This window comes from Aegilops tauschii, chromosome 2, assembly GCF_002575655.3.
Source record: "Aegilops tauschii subsp. strangulata cultivar AL8/78 chromosome 2, Aet v6.0, whole genome shotgun sequence".
NCBI classification, from domain to species: Eukaryota; Viridiplantae; Streptophyta; class Magnoliopsida; order Poales; family Poaceae; genus Aegilops; species Aegilops tauschii.
In genome coordinates, this window is record NC_053036.3 from 309,282,337 (window position 1) to 309,301,630 (window position 19,294).

Here is a 19,294-nt window from a genome sequence, read left to right on the forward strand (position 1 = left end):
GAGCAACGAAGAATCACTCCAAAGTTCTTATCTAGCTTAGAACATAAGAAGAAACTGTTTGTAGGGTACGAGACCACCTCGAAGCTATTCTTTCCGATTGATCTATCCAAGAGTTCGTACTAAAATAACACCAAATAATTTCAAATTAATAATACTCAATCCAACACAAAGAACCTCAAAGAGTGCCCCAAGATTTCTACCGGAGAAACAAAGACAAGAACATGCATCAACCACTATGCGTAGATTACCCCAATGTCACCTCGGGAATCCGCGAGTTGAGTGCCAAAACATATATCAAGTGAATCAATATAATACCCCATTTTCTCCACAGGTATTAGTATGCAAGACATATATCAAGTGCTCTCAAATCCATAAAAGTATTCAATCCGACAAAACGAAATCCCAAAGGGAAAACTCAATTCATCACAACAAGATAGAGAGGGGAAAACACGATATGATCCAACTATATTAACAAAGCCCGCGATACATCAAGATCGTGACATCTCAAGAACACGAGAGAGAGAGAGAGATTAAACACATAGCTACTGGTACAAACCCTCAACCCCGAGGCTGGACTACTCCCTCCTCATCATGGTGGCCGCCGAGATGATAAAGATGGCCACCGGTGATGACCCCCCCTCCGGCAGGGTGCCGGAACGGGGTCTAGATTGATTTCTCGTGGCTACAGAGCCTCGCGGCGGCGGAACTTCTGATCTAGGGTTACCCCGAGGGCTTTTGGAATATTTGGGAATTTATAAGGCGAAGAGGCAGTGCGGGAGGCCACCGAGGTGGGCACAACCCACCTGGGCGCACCTGGGCCCCCAGGTACGCCCTGGTGGGTTGTGCCCCCCTCGGGGCACCCCCAGGTGCTTCTCTGGCCCACTGGATGTCTTCTGGTCCCTAAAAATCCACAAAAAGTTTTGCGGTGTTTGGACTCCGTTTGGTATTGATTTCCTGCGATGTAAAAAACAAGCAAAAAACATCAACTGGCACTGGGCACTGGGTCAATAAGTTAGTCCCAAAAAATGATATAGAGTTTCTATTAAATGATTGTAAAACATCCAAGAATGATAATATATCAGCATGAATACTTCATAAATTATAGATACGTTGGAGACGTATCAATGGACGGCTGCAGATTCGTGGGACGAGTACCTCTGGATGTCTGGGAGCACATGCGGAGTTGCCATGGTCAGATTTTCTACTTTAGTGGTAGAGATGTTGGGACCTCAGTACTTGAGAGAACCAACTTCACACACACTGAAAGGGACTTGGCAATGTATGAAGCAAGAGGGTGGCCAAGTTTGCTTGGATCTTTTGATTGCATGCGCTAAAGATGGAATAACTATCCAAAAGCTCTACAAGAGTAATATCTGGGCCATGTTAAGAAGCCCACCATCATTCTTGAAGCAGTTGCATCACATGACCTCTGGATTTGGCACGCTTTCTTTGGCATTGCCTGGATCTCACAATGACATCAATGTGCTGCAGCGGTCTCTATTGTTTGCCTTGTTGACTGAAGGGCAAGCTCCTCCTTGCAACTATAATGTTAATGGGCCTGAGTACAACATGGACTACTATCTGGTTGACGGTATCTATCCTCTGTGGGCACCTTCTTCAAGACCATATCTGAGATAGTTGGTCACAAAAGGTCTCACTTTTCCCAAACACAAGGAGCTAGAAAGTATGTGATTCGGAGGGCTCCAGACCCGTTTTGTAGTTGTCCATGGACCTGCTAAACAATGGGATTTAGAGACCTTGTGGGGGGTGTGATGACATATTTTGTGTGATCATGAACAACATGATCGTGGAGGGTGAGGGATAAAATGTTGTCGCGGGTTTGAAATTTGAGAAAATTGGTGATCCTATCGAACTTCATATCAGAATCCGACCATGTTTGATGACTTTGTTCAAATGCATCAATAAATTTGATATTAAGCAACTCAAGAAAGATTTGATTAAGCATATTGATGACCCAGATAAGTAAGAGTATCGAACCCAACGAGGAGCAGAAGGAAATGACAAGTAGTTTTCAACAAGGTATTTCTGCAAGCACTGAAACTGTCGATAACAGGTAGTTTGATAGCAAGATAATTTGTAAAGGACAAGTAATGGTAATGGTAAATAAAGTGCAGCAAGGTATCCCAATCCTTTTTGTAGCAAAGGACAGGTCAAAACGGTCTCAGATAATAAGCAAAGTGTTCTTCAGGAATTTCATCTAGTCACTTTCATCATGTTGGTTTGATTCACGTTCGCTACTTTGATGATTTGAGATGTGGGTGGACCGGTGCTTGGGTGTTGTTCTTACTTGAACAATCCTACCACTTATGATTAACCCCCTCGTAAGCATCCACAACTATGAGAAAAGAGTTAAGATAAAATCTAACCATAGCATTAAACATTTGGATCCAGATCGGTCCCTTACGAAGTAGCGCATAAACTAGGGTTTAAGCTTCTGTCACTCTAGCATCCCATCATCTAATAACTACTCCACAATGCATTCCCTTAGGCCCAAAGATGGTGAAGTGCCATGTAGTCGACATTCACATGACACCACTAAGGGAATTTCAACATTCATATCATCAAAATATCGAACACGTATCAAATTCACATGATTACTTGCAACATGACTTCTCCCGTGACCTAAAGAACAAAAGTAACTACTCACAAATGATATTCCTGCTCAAGACCAGAGGGGTATTAAATAGCATAATGGATCTGAACATATAATCTTCCACCGAATAAACCATATAGTAATCAACTACAAGATGTAATCAACACTATTAGTCACCCACAGGTACCAATCTGAGGTTCTGGTACAAAAATTGAACACAAGAGACGAACTAGGGTTTGAGAGGAGATGGTGCTGTTGAAGTTGTCGATGGATATTGGCCTACCAAAAATAAGAGGATTGTTGGTGATGACGATGGCTTAGATTTCCCCCTTTGGGAGGGAAGTTCCCCCGGCGGGATCGCTCCACCGGAGGGCAAACGTGCTCCGTCCCAAGCTCCACCTCGAGACGGCGGCGCTCCATCCCGAAAGTCCTCCTCTTTTTTTTCTAGGTCAATGACTTATATACTAGAAGATGGGCACCGGAGGTGGGCTGGGCTGGCCACAACACAGCAGGGCGCGCCTGGGGGGGCCTGGCGCGCCTTGGAGTCTTGTGGTCACCAGATGGCCCCCTCCCGGTAGTTATTTGCTCCATTATTTTTTATATATTCCAAAATAATTCTCCGTGAAATTTCAGCTTATTTGGAGATGTGCAAAATACGTAACTCCGACGTAGCTTTTTTAGGTCCAGATTCCAGCTGCTAGCATTCTCCCTGTTTGTGTAAACCTTGCATATTATGAGAGAAAATGCATTAGAATTACTCCATAAAGCATTATTATGCATATTTTTTATAAATAATAGTATGAAAACATGATGCAAAAAGGATGTATCAACTCCCCAAGCTTAGACCTCGCTTCTCCTCAAGCGAAAGCCGATATCGAAAAACATGTCCACATGTTTGGAGAGAGAGGTGTCGATAAAACAAAATAGGGACATAGTAGCATCATGCTTATTATTATAATAGCAACAAACTTTATCATATAACTTCTCATGAACAAGTAACAATTCATCACAACTGTCGGATCTCGGCTTTCGGCAAAACCCTCAAGGTTCAAACACTCGGGTGCGCACGAAGATCTCCCCCTACCAAATCACGCCCTCAACCTCGCCACAATCTCAACGGCTAGCTCGACGAACTCGCAACACAAGAGACACAAGATTTATACTGGTTCGGGCCACCATTGTGGTGTAATACCCTACTCCAGTGTGGTGTGGTGGATTGCCTCTTGGGCTGAGGATGAACAGTACAAGGGGAAGTACCGCCTCCTGAGGCGAGGTGTTCTTGTGCTTGGTGGGTGTGAGGATGGGTTGGATCTAGTCCAAGATGAGATGGCTGAGGCTCCGTTGCCTCCTATTGTGATGGCTAATCCTATTTATAGAGGCCCTGGTCCTCTCCCCAAATATTGAGCGGGAAGGGATGCCACAACGGCCAATTTTAAAGGGGACATCTAGTACAAGTTATCCTGACAAAAGCAGTCTCCGCCTGCCAAAGGCTCTGGTGGTGACGCCGCCTTGGGCTCCATGGTGACCTCCATCTTGCCGTCCTACTGGTCTTGGTCTCGTTGCACCGATATGGAAACCTTTGCTTGACGCCTCGGTACTCTTCGTCTGCGCTTGCCTCCTTAGCACCAAAGAGGAAACAAGGACACTATGCGCGCTGGCGCCCGCCTGGCACCTGCCTACCGCCCGCCTGGTCTCGATCGTCATGGCTCACGTCATTGGAACCTCGCGAGGTTTGCCTTGCCTTGATCTCTCTGCCCCTCGCGAGCCAGCCTAGTGAGGCCGCTCCCGAGGAGGTGTTGTGTCGTCTGCGTCGCGAGGCTTGGTCCCTCGCGAGGGTCTTGAATGCTTGTTGGTGAAGATGGGACGTACTGGCCCGCTTGCAGAGCCACGCCGTGGGCCGCAGGCAGGCAAGTCTGGGGACCCCCGTTCCCAGAACACCGACAGTAGCCCCCGGGGCCAAGGCGTGCTTGGGCTTGGCTTCAAGGCGAAGCCAAAGGGCAAGTGCGGAGCGCCGCGGGCCCCAACAGCCTGCGGCCTTGGTCGACGCGTGGCGGTTGATTGGACGTGGGCATCTCCGCTTCCCCATGCTTCCTTGATACCCGCCTGGCTAGGCGGCAACCGTGGTCTACACGGTTTCCTTCCTATTGTTGCGGCGCATTCCCCAATTCTTCCGCTTCCTCGAAGCTCAGCCTCTTCTCCCGATATGATCTAAGCTCAGTCCTCCCATTGCCATGGCGCCGGGCCAGTCGGAGAAAGGGAAGAGTCCTCTGTCCTCCGCCAAGCTACGCCCGAACACTAAGCCTGCCGTTGGCAGGTCGCTGGTGCTCAACCAAGAAGCCATGGACAAGGTGCGTCCCATGCTAGCCTCCAGCTTCAATGAGTGGGGAGAGACGGTGGCTTGGCCTGCATCTCGCGCTCGGATCGACTGGACAACCACCGAGGTCCCATTCTTAATCGACGCCCTTCGAGCTGGCCTGGTTCCTCCTTTCTCTGCCTTCTTCAACGCAGTGCTTGCCCATTATCAGATCCACATGCTGCACCTTGATCCCCAATCCTTGACCCTTCTTGCCGTCTTCGCCTTTGTTTGGGAGGCCATGGTGGGCATTGCCCCTTCCGTGGCCCTTCTCCGCCACTTCTTCTCGTTGCACCTGATTGATCCCCAGCAGAGCTCGGGGTGCCTGAGCTTCCAGGCCGTGGTAGCGACGGCAGGCGTGGGGATTGACTTCGAGCTTCCACCATCCATGAGCAAGTTTCGGACACGGTGGGTATTTGTTGATGTCGGAGTGCTCAGCCCTCTGCTCCATTATCCGTCGGTGCCTGCCATTCCCAACTCCGGTTGGTGTCATCAAAGGCTCGCCGATTCGCGCCTTGTCCCTGTCTGGCTCAGGCTGAAGGGGCTGAAAGACCTTGGCGTGATTGCACCTATGGTGGTGAAGGAGTTCGTCTGGCGCCGGGTTGCTCCGCTTCAGCGCCATTCCCGGCCAATGTGGGCCTTGCTCAGCAGCAAGGACCCCATGAGCCTTCAGGAGTTCGGGCTCCCCCTTGAGGCGCGGCAAATGGTGCTCGAGGTCCTGACGGGTGTCCCGTTGCCAGATGATATGCCAGGGAAGAGTTGTCTGCTGTACCGCTGCTCGAACAAGGTGGAATTTGTGGAGCGTACGCCCTCCTTCGATGAGTGGGGGTTGTGTCTAGTCGGTCTAGCGGGGCCTCGTGAGAACCCCGTCGACGTGGCTCCCCTCCTTCCCGCTGGCGTCGAGCTCGCCCCAAGTGTGGATGCAGGGGGGCGAGCACCGCTGGAGACGACGCGGGTGCCGAGGTGCTGACGTTGCCTATGGCTCTCGAGGCGTCGTCTTCGGGAACTCGTGACTCTTGCCCTGGGGCGGCATTTGAGGGGGCGACGCAGCCCGCGACTCCCGAGGCCAAGGCTCCTGAGGCCTCGGCAGGTCGCTGCGAGGCAGAGCCCGATAGCTCCCCTCAGCTTGGCGCTCCTGAGGTTGTCCCTTCGAGCGCTTCTCCAGTTGCACCTCGTGTTGGCCGCCATGTCCAGCGCTTCGGTCGGCTTTGTGTGGACTTCGAGGAGCTCCGCAAGAGGAAGGGGTCCCCAAGCCGCGGCAGCGGCACCTTCGGGCCGTTAAAGCGGAGAAAGTACATCGATGTTGATGAGTAAGTACCTTATCTTTGTGATTCTTCGGGTGCTGCTTCCTTTCCTGACGATGGCTCTTCAGGATCCCTTCTGCCAAGGCCGCGAAATCTCCTGAGAAGCAAACTCCTCTCGCCTCGTTTCTCCCGCTAGACTTGAGCGCTGCAAGCCCGCGCGCTGCTCACGGCGCGGAGTCAACTGGGGAAGCCAGCCCGTTAATGAGGCGTCTTGAGCTCGCGCCCATGCCATCTCTCCTTCGCGGCCTTTCTTGGAATACAGCAAGCGTGCCAAGGGTTCCTCCCCTGGTCGTGGACGGCGACTGGGTGGCTTCGGTCTTGGGCTCCTCTTCAAGCAGCGGGCCTCCACTCGCTCGTGCCCCTCGCAAGGCCTGGCCGGCAACCGGGTGGGTGCCAGCCCCCAGCCACCCGTTAAAAGGGGGCGAGCCGCTTCGGGCCCCATCTACGGCCCCCGTGGCGAAGGACGGAGTCAGCAGCATGCTCAAGTCGGCGCAAGAAAGGAGCGTCGTCCGCCACGAGCTCTTTCAAGAGGCGATGGGCGCGATGAACCGGCTTGGTGAAGAGCTCGGGGATGTAGACGCGTGCCTTGTGGCCGAGGGTCTTCGGCTGCTGGAGGAGCGGCATAAGTTGAAGGTAGCTATCAACCTCGGGCGCCACCAGTGCGAGCTTGATAATGCGAAGGCCAAGGTTTCTCTCGCAGCCTCGCGTGAGGCCTGCTCCCGAGATCAGGAAGAGGCCCGGGAAGCTAACCGCCGTTGCGAGGCCGCGGAGAAGCGCGCTTGGGAGCTCCAAGCCTGGAGCGCCTCCTTGGAGCAGCAAGTGGAGGCGCACAGAGCCGTCCTTGCATCGTTGAGGGGGACGCCCGCCGAAGAGGAAGAGATCCAGAAGCGCGAGGAGGCATTGGCGCTGGAGGCCGTGGAGCGTAGCCTTGAGCTCGAGCGACTGGAGACGAGGGAGCGTCAAGTTTCCCAAGCGGAGGATGCTGTTGGCGCGCGCGAGGCCAGGGCCCAGGAGGAGGCCGACCGCCGGGTGGCCGAGGCTCGCGCGGATCTTGAGGGCAGGTACGACCTGAAGTTGGAGTTCATGAAAGCCGAGGCTGTAGGCAGGACTGCTGCCCTCAAGTCCAGGTAGATTGAAGTGGAGCGGCGCGAGGAGGCCGCCGCAGCCACCCTGGTCTCAGCGCTGGCCGAACTGGCCTCCGCCCACGCCGAGCAGATCCCTCTTCAGCAGCGGGTTGCCGACGCCGAGTCCGTCGCTCGGCAGAATAGGGAGGAAGTGCTTCAGCGGCGGACGCTGGAGCGCGTGGACGCCCCCATGCTTGAGGGCCTCGGGAACTGGGCCAACAGTGCCTTGGGCCACATCTGTGACGAGAATGCCCCTCATCCCCGCGTGGACGACTACGCCAGTCACCTCCGCTTCTTCACCGACGTGGTGACACGCCTGGAGAATCGCCCCGAGAGAGCTCACCTGCTTGTTGAAGAGAGGAGCCACGGCCTGCTGGGGCACGCATTCTCCCGTGTCTTCAGCCATCTCCAGAACACCTACCAGAACTTTGACTTTGACGCCGCCATTGCTCCAGTTCCGGAGGCCATCAGGGGTGACCTGGCATGGTGGGTGGAGGACAATGTGGATGCGCTAGTCAGGGCCTTCGCCCGACGACGCGGTGCTGGTCGCGGCGGATGAAGGCGACGTGGTCGACGATGGTGATGGCGGCACCGGTGGAGGCGATGGTGATGCTAGCGACGGTGGCAGCGATGACGCGTCTGAGGGCGATCCGGGGGACGCGGCGAGCGACATGTCCGACTGATCCCGTGTTTCCCAGCTGTTTGTCCAGCACGCAGAAGCTCGGGCGAGGCCCTAGAGGTTGTAAGAGCATTTTTGGAGGGGAAGCCCCTCATGTAAATATACTACTGCCTCTATCTTTTTAGGCCGAGTTGAATATGTGTCTTCATGAACTCTCGTATCCTGGGGCAAGTTTGCTGTTGCGGTTTACCTTAGCCTGGGCGAGCCCCGAACCGGGTCGTGAGGTTGTGAGTTTCTGGAAAGCTCCTGAAGAGCCTGTCGACACGCCCGAGGGGGCCGCGTGATAAGAAAGCGCTAGCCGTGGTGCGACATGCACGTGGGGCTAGTGTGCCATGCCTAGCCCCGCCCGTGAGGGAGAAGCAACAGGCACGAACTCCAAATTAAGGCGAGAACTAGATAGCAAGAAATCGCTCGAGCGAGAAAAAGGCACCACCCCGCGCGCACCAATGAAAATTCAACTTCAACTTAAATCCAACTCCAGAAGGCAGGGTTGCAGAAAAGAGATCCAAAGCAAATGGCCGCGTCCGGCGCCTAGTCTAGTCTTCTTGTCTTCTCACCAGCGCGGAGCTAAGTGCTGCCACTAGGACGTGGGAGGGAGCCCCCGAGGCCCGAGGGCGGCACTCCTGAGACTCCGGGGCGTGTACAACCCCACTCATTATTACGTGAGAGTGTCACGAGCGGAGACCTTCACAGGCGTGAGCCTTACTTCATATCGCCACACGAGGGCCCCGCCTTGCGCCTCCCTCGACCACCGTTGGGGGCGACCGGAAACGAGGACGACACCAAGGGGCAAAGGGGATGCCAGCGGCGCCCTCGGCGACCACGGGTCCTCTGCCGGGGGAAGGCTCTGGAGCACCTCCCCGGCAGAGGGCCTACCTCCGGGGGACGCCTTGCTCCGTGCGGCGCGGGGAGGGCCCTTCCTCCCGGCCCCTCTCCTGCAGCCCCCAGCGTGCCCCCCTGGCGGCAGGGAGGCCGACGAGCTGGGGCCGCCATCCACTGCTGCGACCTGATCCTGCTGCGTCCCATGGTTAGGGTAAGCCTGCTCCTGAGGAATTAGTGGTACCCTGTAGCCGTTGTCACCGGCGCGGTTGGTGAGGATTCCGGAGGGCTCCTGAAAGGCGCCGACTTCTAACGCCTCCTCCTCCAAGCCCGGCTCGAGGAACGAGCCAGGGTCGTCTTCCAGCATGTACCCCTGGTCCACCATGCGGGGCGCGTAGGCCTCCGAGGCCGTCTCCTCGAAGACCTCGCCGTAGTGCCCCATGCTCCATGTTGCCCGGCCTTGCGTGCCGCCTTGAGGATGGTAGGGTTGCATCCCGCCGGGGCCGTAAGCGGCAGCGCTCGTGCCCGCACCCACCGGAGGTGGCGCGGGTGCGAGCGGGCGTCCAGCTCCGTTGGTCGCGCCGGTGTCGATGAAGGCTGGCGGCGTGCCCGTGGGCACGCGGGCGCGGCGAGGCCCGCCATGCGACCCGGCCGCAGCCTGAGTTGCGAGCAGAGAGCAGAAGGGTGGTGCTCCCAAGGCCGCGACGTCCAAGAGCTCGGCGACGCGCTCCAGCAATGCATCCCGGCCGCTCTCCATTAACCGGCACCGCAGCAGCTCCCGAGCCACTGTGAGCACGGCCCTCATGTTTGCTTGCTCCCGTCGGGTATGCGGTGCCGTGGCCGCGGCGTGGCTTGAGGCCCTTGCGGCTGCCCGCACTTGTCGCGGAGTAAGGGCGGACGGCGGGTGACCGCGCCGCCCACGCCCCGCAGTGTTTGGTGGTGCGCGTGCTGCCTGGGCGCGGGATTGAGGTCTTCTTGGGCGGCGGCGCCGCCCGGGCTGGCCAGGCTGCCCAGCGGTCGGCGTTGGTCCTTGAGTCGCCGGACATCGGAGCGGCAGAGTGTCGGGGGATCAAAGGGCGGATCAACTGGCGGAAGAAGAGCTCCGACGCACCCCTACCTGGCGCGCCAAATGTCGGATCTCGGGTTCCGACAAAACCCTCAAGGTTCAAACACTGGGGTGCGCACGAAGATCTCCCCTACCAAATCACGCCCTCAACCTCGCCACGATCTCAACGGCTAGCTCGACGAACTCGCAACACAAGAGACACAAGATTTATACTGGTTCGGGCCATCGTTGTGGTGTAATACCCTACTCAAGTGTGGTGTGGCGGATTGCCTCTCGGGCTGAGGATGAACAGTACAAGGGGAAGAACAGCCTCCTGAGGCGAGTTGTTCTTGTGCTTGGTGGGTGTGAGGATGGGTTGGATCTAGTCCAAGATGAGATGGATGAGGCTCCGTTGCCTCCTACTGTGGTGGCTAATCCTATTTATAGAGGCCCTGGTCCTCTCCCCAAATATTGAGCGGGAAGGAATGCCACAACGGCCATTTTGAAAGGGGACAACTAGTACAAGTTATCCTGACAAAAGCAGTCTTCGCCTGCCAAAGGCTTTGGTGGTGACGCCGCCTTGGGCTCCATGGTGACCTTCGTCTTGCCGTCCTGCTGGTCTTGGTCTCGTTGCACCGATATGGAAACCTTTGCTTGACGCCTCGGTACTCTTCGTCTGCGCTTGCCTCCTTAGCACCAAAGAGGAAACAAGGACACTGTGCGCGCTGGCGCCCGCCTGGTCTCGATCGTCATGGCTCACGTCATTGGAACCTCATGAGGTTTGCCTTGCCTTGATCTCTCCGCCCCTCACGAGCCAGCCTAGTGAGGCCGCTCCCGAGGAGGTCTTGTGTCGTCCGCCTCGTGAGGCTTGGCCCAACGCGAGGGTCTCGAATGCTTGTTGGTGAAGATGGGCCGTACGGGCCCGCTTGCAGAGCCACGTCGTGGGCCACAGGCAGGCAAGTCTGGGGACCCCCGTTCCTAGAACGCCGACAACAACATAGAAGTAAAAAGCATAAACTCTATTGAAAACCAACAAACTATGTTCTCAATCAACCTTGCAACTACAATTCATCATATTTTCAGGAAGGGAGCCTATTGGAAAGTCCACATACTCAACCATAATTTAATATTCTATGATTACTAACAGTCACCGCATACACATGAGCAAAAGGTTTCAACCGTACACATAGAAATATAGGGGCTTATAGTTTCATCTCCCAACTCATTCACGTCAAGGGTGATGTCAACAATAATAACTCATGCTCACTCATATTTAACTCGGTATATGTGCCTAGATCTTTCCACACCACATGATTCTTGCAAAAAAGAAAATAAAAAGGAATAGGGAAGAATACTTTGACTCTTGCATAAAAGTAAATACATAAAGTAAAACATAGGCCCTTCGCAGAGGGAAGCAGAGGTTGTCATGCACTTTTTTGGTCTGTATGCACAATCTCTTAATGCAAAAGAATGTCACGTTATAATGCCCCTTAAGATAGCAACCTTTATTATGCAGTCTATCGCTTTTATTACTTTGCCATCACAAGTTCGTACAACACTTAATTTCTCTTACACTAAATGATAAAACACATTTAGAAGCAATTCTTATTGCCTTATTGCACCGATGACAACTTACTTGAAGTATCTTACTCAATCCATAGGTAGGTAAGGTGGACTCTCAAAACATGAGTTTGGGTTTAAGGTTTTTGGATGCACAAGTAGTATCTCTGCTTAGTGTGAAATTTTTGGCTAGCAAAGGTATTGGGCAAGCACCACATGTTGAAGGATCTATGCCAATATAACTTCTATGTGAATATGAGTAAACATAAATCATTACGTTGTCTTCCTTGTCCAACGTCAACAGTTTTGGCATATAATTTTTAATGGGGGCTCACAATCATAAAAGATGTCCAAGATAGTGTATTTGCATATGAATATTCTCTTCCCTTATTAATTCTTTCATCAATTGCATCATTGACCAATGTTATGTTTGTCCACTTTCAAATTTTTTTACCACTTGTACTTTTCCTTATGCGATGTCATTACTTACCATAAGATTTGCATATGAGACATTTCATTATTTTCTTTTATTTTGATTGAAACATAAAAGTAAAGAAGCAAAAACTCAAACTAAACTTCATTATATAACTCTCACTCGATTACATAGATAGATAGATCACGATACTAGCACTCGAAAATAGATCAAACTAAACTTTTATTCAACTAAATCATGAGATAACTAAGGATCGAACTAGAATAGGTAAAGATAATAAAAGTGATGGTGATACGATACCAGGGTATATCCCCCAAGCTTGGCACAAGCCAAGGGGAGTGCCCATACCCGTGTACTCAAGTCTCCTTTGGTGGTGAAGATGGTGATGGTGGTGGTGATGATGATGAAGTAGTAGTGAGCTTATCCAGCTTGCGTCAGAGACGACAATTATCCTCCCTTAGATCATCATTCTCTAACTCAAGCCTTAATATCCTCTTGCATAATGCTACTTTGCTTTCTTGCAAAAAACGAGAAGGGATAGATTGGGTCTTAGTTTTATTTGCTCTGTTGGGGGAGACTTGGCTTCTTGAGACTCGCGTGCAGATCTCCAAGTTGAGGTAGTGGGGCTTCATCTTCATCTGAGGATCCATCCTCTATCTCCTACGGCTCGGTCTCCTCCTCCTCATCTATGAACCACACCTAGGGGAAGGTATCCTTGAAGACATTTGGATCTTGAGCATGGTAGGTAACATAGCCCTCTCCATCCGAATCTTGAGACGGCATATTTTCAGATCTGTCCGGGAAACAACGCGAAATAAGAATAGAGGATTTATCTGCGATGCGGTGGTCAATACGTTCGGGGGGTATATAAAGATTTTTTATCTTGGGAAACAAGCAAACGGAAGGAAAACGGAGTCGGGAAGGTTCCCGAGGGGACCACAACCACTGGTGTATCCTGGCCACCTCGACTGCCTTCCTAGTTGTTTCTTATTTTCCAAATATTTCTAATATTCCAAAATTGACAGAAAATATTTTTCTGGATTTTTTGGAGTCCGTTTACTTACCATATAACGTACCTCCTCTTTTTCAGGGTTCAGGAGTGTTCTGGAAGGTTTCTTTTATGTGTTCCTCCGGTGTCATGGTTTGGATAATATTGGTTTCAACATTAATAGACGTACCTGAGATAAATTGTTTAATTATTTTCCCATTGACCACCTTTGGATTGGTGCCTTCTACATTATTGATCTTTCGGGGTTTTATCAATTCTACCACGAGTTGTGTCCCACTACTCAGTTTTGCCACTAAAAGTTATAACTGCTCAAAAATTGCATCTTTCCATGAGATGCTTGCTAAAAAATGCCATTAGATATCTCAAAATGCCATCGTTCTATTAGATGTTTGCTCAAAAATGCCACTAGACATCGTTATTGTCAGGTCAAACCCATTGACCATGTTATATGACAAAAATACCCCTAAAAGCACATGTCAGTTCTCTCTATCTCACAATGATAAGTGTGGCCCCACTTGTCAGGAGTAAGCAAGCGAACAATTTTACAGTAAAATAAGAACGCTTTTGGGATCAAGTGGGACCCAGACTTTATTGTAGTGAGATAGGGGGAGAGCTGGCATGTTGGTCCATTGGCATTTATGTCATTATATCATCGCAAACGAGATTTGAGGTGACAGTAATGGTGTCAAGTGACATTTTTTAGCATGCGCCTAACGAAGCAATGGTATTTTTAAGCAGTTGAAATTCCTAGTGGCAAAACTGAGTAGTGGGATACAACTAGTGGCATAAATGCTAAAAATCCTTGATCTTAATGGCTCCAGAACAATACACCTCTTCAATAATATATGGTCCTTCCCATTTGGAAAGAAGTTTTCTTGCAAAAAATCTAAAAGAGTTGTACAAAAGAACATATTCACCAACTTTGAATTCCCGTTTTTGGATTCTTTTGTCACCACCTTTAAATTTTTCTTTGAACAGTTTTGTCGTGGTATTCTCATGGGGGGGGGGTGTGAGGGGACAGATGCCACAAGGGCTTTGTGTGAGGGTAGGACTGCTGCTTATAGGACCGGGAGCGGGTATGCGAGTAGCACGCGCTAGTTTACCCAGGTTCGGGGCTCTCCGGAGAGATAATACCCCTACTCCTGCATGTCTGAGTATCTGTAGTATATCTGGTACAGAGTTGCTCATGGAGCTGTATCTGAGGTCAGTACCATAGGCATCTGGCATCTGGCCTCGTATATGCCTCGCATGTGGCATGCTAGTGGCCGGCCACGCTCCTGCGTGAGTGTGTCTGAGAGTGAGTCCATCCTCTTGGATGGATGGATGGATGGCTATATATAGTGTGGAGCTAGCTTACTATCTAAGCTATGTGGTGGTATGGGAGCAAGGCATGGTGCATGTCATGCTTGTCCCCTGGGTCACTTCATAAATAGTGCCAGGGGACAAGTGACACTATACATGATGGCTGGGGTGACACGTGAATAGTGCTCGGGTACGACCGTCTCGTCGGTGTCTTGTCGGTGTCGAGTTGGGCTGAAGCCGGCAGCCGGCTAGTTGGTGCAGTCGACAGCCGGCAGCCGGCCAGGTAGAGCAGTCGGTCGGGGAGCCGGCAGGAGCAGCCGGGCAGTCGGACTGAGGGGCTTTGCTAGCCCCGATGTCTTGAAATATTGTCTTGCCGTCTTCGGGATACCCGTGGCCAATTACTCCGACAGTAGCCCCCAAGCCTCCGGGCAACTTGGCAAAGTTGGGCGGAGGTTTTTTGGCGGTTGTTCATGGAAATGATCATGCAAAAGACAAAGTTAGTCCACGTAGATATATCAAATGATTGCTTTTAGCGTTACAAGTTTTATGCGGAGGGTGCCGACTCGGTTTTGTCCGAGCCCCCTTCAATCTTTTTCATGTTCCCTCCACTCTTTGGCTTGCTCTCGCTTGCCGGACAGCTGCTCTGTGGTCTGTGGCTGAGAGTGGGCCACGGAGTGGAGTGTACAATACTCAGACTCTGGGAGCGAATTTAACCGAGCAGATACTCATAAAGAAAACGGCCGGGTCGCCCGAACCGTTTTTCTTCCCGGACATTTTTCGCGTGGGTGGCCTCCAGCGTTCACTCTTGCTAGCCGGACAGCCGCTCTGCGGTCTGTGACTAAGAGTGGGCCTTTGGTACCACGCACGCTACTAAGCCATCTGCGGGAACAAACGTCTCAGGCCAAGCGGCCAGCCCCCGGGCCAACTCTGGCTGGCGCCGAGGCGAACAGTGATGTAACTGTAATGAAATGCAGAGATAGCCCCCGAGCATCGCTCGTGGTTATCCGTGCTCTCGCGGTGAAAAAATATGCGGGTGAGGAGCTCACATTGGTTTTCATGTAGCCGAGGCGGAGTTTGCCGAAGACAGCCGGCGCGGCTCGGCGCTCGCGGAGCGCACTGGCACACCCACTGGATGTTGCCTTCGAGCCCCCGGGTGCTCGAAGGGGGTTCCCGGCCGGTCAGGCTCGACCGGCCAGGCGGCGAGGCGTCTTGCAGCGCCCTTTTTCTTCTTCTGCCGGCTGCTGGCAGCTGGACAAAACTCTTCTCTTGTCTGCAATCTTCCGTGGGGGCGCGCCAGCGCACCCACTGGGTGTAGCCCCCGAGATTATGGTCGACTGCTGAGCAGTCGGGCCGGATCTTCCGGCAGCTACTTTGTCTTCTTTCCTCGCGGAGGCGCGGCAGTGCACCCGCTGGGTGTAGCCCCCGAAATTTGGGCCAACTGCTGAGCAGTCGGGCCGGATCTCCTGGCAATTACTTTGTCTTCTTTCCTCGTGGGGGCGCGTCAGCGCACCCGCTGGGTGTAGCCCCCGAGATTCGGGCCAACTGCTGAGCAATCGGGCCGGATCTCCCGGCGACTACTTTGTCTTCTTTCCTCGCGGGGGCATGTCAGCGCACCCGCTGGGTGTAGCCCCCGAGATTCGGGCCGACTGCTGAGCAGTCGGGCCGGATCTCCCGGCGACTACTTTGTCTTCTCTTTCTTCGCGGGGGCGCGTCAGCGCACCCGCTGGGTGTAGCCCTCGAGATTCGGGCGGACTGCTAAGCAGTCGGGCCGGATCTCCCGGCAACTACTTTGTCTTCTTTCCTCGCGGGGGCGCGTCAGCGCACCCGCTGGGTGTAGCCCCCGAGATTCGGGCCGACTGCTGAGCAGTCGGGCCGGATCTCCGGGCAACTACTTTGTCTTCTCTTTCTTCGCGGGGGCGCGTCAGCGCACCCGCTGGGTGTAGCCCCCGAGATTCGGGCCGACTGCTGAGCAGTCGGGCCGGATCTCCCGGCGACTACTTTGTCTTCTCTTTCTTCGCGGGGGCGCGTCAGCGCACCCGCTGGTTGTAGCCCCCGAGATTCGGGCCGACTGCTGAGCAGTCGGGCCGGATCTCCCGGCAACTACTTTGTCTTCTTTCCTCGCGGGGGCGCGTCAGCGCACCTGCTGGGAGTAGCCCCCGAGATTCGGGCCGACTGCTGAGCAGTCGGGCCGGATCTCTGGGCAACTACTTTGTCTTCTCTTTCTTTGCGGGGGCGCGTCAGCGCACCCGCTGGGTATCCTGTCGGAGCAGGAGGCAGACTAGCCGGCTTGGCACTACCGACAGCGTGGGTCACGACTGACCGTCCGAGTGGCGAAGCAGGCGGATGAATCATCCGGACGGGTGTTTCTTTTCTTGTCTTTGTCCCAGCCGACTTCTTTCTCTTTTTTCTCGGGGAGCCGGCTTGGCACTCGGCCATTGACTTTTCTAACAGTCGGGCTCCAACTTTTTTCTAGCCGGCCGTCCTTTTTCTTCCAGCCGGCCTTTGGGCAGGCGGCCCTATCTGCACGGAGCAGCCGGCCAGGGCGCAACCCGGCGGGGTGCCGAGCTAAGGCGGGCGGCAGGCGGCCGCAGGCGGTGGCCGCCAGGCGGGGAGTCGGCCACCCGGGGCCGGGATGCGGCCAAGGCGAAGGAGAGGGGCGCGGCGACCTGGCGGCCGGGCGCCGGCGAAGCCGGCCGTGCGGACAGAGCCGGGGCGACGTGGGAGGGAGCCGGCAGCCGGCGGCGGGGCAGGCGGCCACAGGCGCACCCGGCGGGCGTGGCGCGCGGAGGCGGACCCGGCTGGGGAGCCGGCTTGCGGGCGAGGCGGACACAGGAGCCGGCGGCCGGGTGCGAGGCAAGGCTGACGCAGGAGCCGGCAGCCGTGTGCGAGGCAAGGCGGACGCAGCCGCACGCGGAGCCCGAAAGCCGGACTGGGCGGAGCCGGGGGCGAAAGCGAGAGGCCGAGCGGTGCAGCCGGCGTGAGGAGGACCCAACGCGAAGGATGGCGAGCTCGGCGCGCGGGAGGCGGCCCGGAGGAGCGATGGGCCCGTAGCGGAGCGGGCGGAGCTGGCGCGACCGAGTGTGGAGGAGGCCAGAGAGGTGCGGCCAGGTGGATGGGCGGAGCCGGCCACGCGGGCAGGCGGCCGAGGCAAGGCGAAGCCGGCCCGCGGGAGCCGGCGGGCGGGCGAGGCGGCCTGGCAGGGGCGGAGCAGTGGCCAGCGCGGGAGTGGCGGTGCTCGGAAGCCGGCCGGGTCGGGGCCAGAGCCGGCGCGGGCGGTAGGCGACCGGTCGGGCCGGGCCGGGCACGGCGGGGCGGCACAGCGACGCGAGGGCCAGGCGCGGAGGCGCGCGACGCTAGGAGGCGCTAGGCCGCGAAGGCGGAGGCTGGGACGGCGCAGCGACGAGTGCCGGGGCGGGCGCGTCTGGAGGAGCCCTTGGCCGACTGGTGGGTGGGAGGCGGCCGGGGGCTGAGCGGAGGAGCCGGCCAGGCGAGGTAGACTCGGCGGCTGGGCGAGCTCGAACCAGCGGTCGGGCGCGGCGGCGAGACGGCGAGGACGGCAGGGCCGGCGCCGGGGCGCGAGCCGGCACAGGCACCCGGCCGAGTAGCGGAGGCGGCTCGGCGCAGAGCAGCCCAGAGCGGAGGGCGGGCATGGCGCAGAGGGACCTGGCGGCTGCCGCTCGGGTCGGGGAGGCGGAGCTCGAGCTCTTGGAGCTCCTGCTTGAGCTCGGGCGCGGGAGGCGAGTCCGCACGGCCAAGCGGGGAGGCGCAGGCGCGGAGTGGCCTGAGCCGCAAGCCGGGCGAGGAGGGGCGCCGGGGCGGCTGCGGCGCGAGGCCGGGGCGATGCGGGGAAGCCGCGCACGCGGAGACTGCGGGGCGCTGGGGAAGAGCCCGGACGGGGACGCAGCAAGCTGCAGCGGCACAGGCGCGGCCGTGCGGAACCCTGACGGGCACTGAGCAAGCCGCAGCAGCGCTGGCGCGGCCGGAGATGCATAAGGCTCGGATGCAGTGTAGGAGCTAACAACAAACGAAGCTACGGTGAGGACGCGCCACCCCTTGCGGGTGCTCCGGGGTCGCGTCGATGTCGGGCCCCCGAGCGCCACCGGAGAGACAACGGCGACGCTGCGGTGACGACGAAGGCGAGGCCGACGGCGAGGACGCGCCGTCCCCCGCGGCCGCTCCGGGGGCGGGTCGAAGTCGAGCCCCCGAGCTCTATCAGAGAGTCGGCGCGACGCCGCGGCGGCGATGGCGAAGATGGTCCCGCCCGGACTGCGAAACCAGCAGCAGCGTGGTAGCATAGTAGTAGTACCACCCCACGGTGGGCGCCAACTGTCGTGGTATTCTCACGGGGGGGTGTGAGGCGACAGATGCCACAAGGGCTTTGTGTGAGGGTAGGACTGCTGCTGATAGGACCGGGAGCGGGTATGCGAGTAGCACGCGCCAGTTTGCCCAGGTTCGGGGCTCTCCGGAGAGATAATACCCCTACTCCTGCATGTCTGAGTATCTGTAGTATATCTGGTACAGAGTTGCTCCTGAAGCTGTATCTGAGGTCAGTACCATAGGCATCTGGCATCTGGCCTCGTATATGCCTCGCATGTGGCATGCTAGTGGCCGGCCACGCTCATGCGTGAGTGTGTCTGAGAGTGAGTCCATCCTCTTGGATGGATGGCTATATATAGTGTGGAGCTAGCTTACTATCTAAGCTATGTGGTGGTATGGGAGCAAGGCATGGTGCATGTCATGCTTGTCCCCTGGGTCACTTCATAAATAGTGCCAGGGGACAAGTGACACTATACATGATGGCTGGGGTGACACGTGAATAGTGCTCGGGTACGACCGTCTCGTCGGTGTCTTGTCGGTGTCGAGTCGGGCTGAAGCCGGCAGCCGGCCAGTTGGTGCAGTCGACAGCTGGCAGCCGGCCAGGTAGAGCAGTCGGTCGGGGAGCCGGCAGGAGCAGCCGGGCAGTCGGACTGAGGGGCTTTGCTAGCCCCGATGTCTTGAAATATTGTCTTGCCGTCTTCGGGATACCCGTGGTCAATTACTCCGACAAGTTTG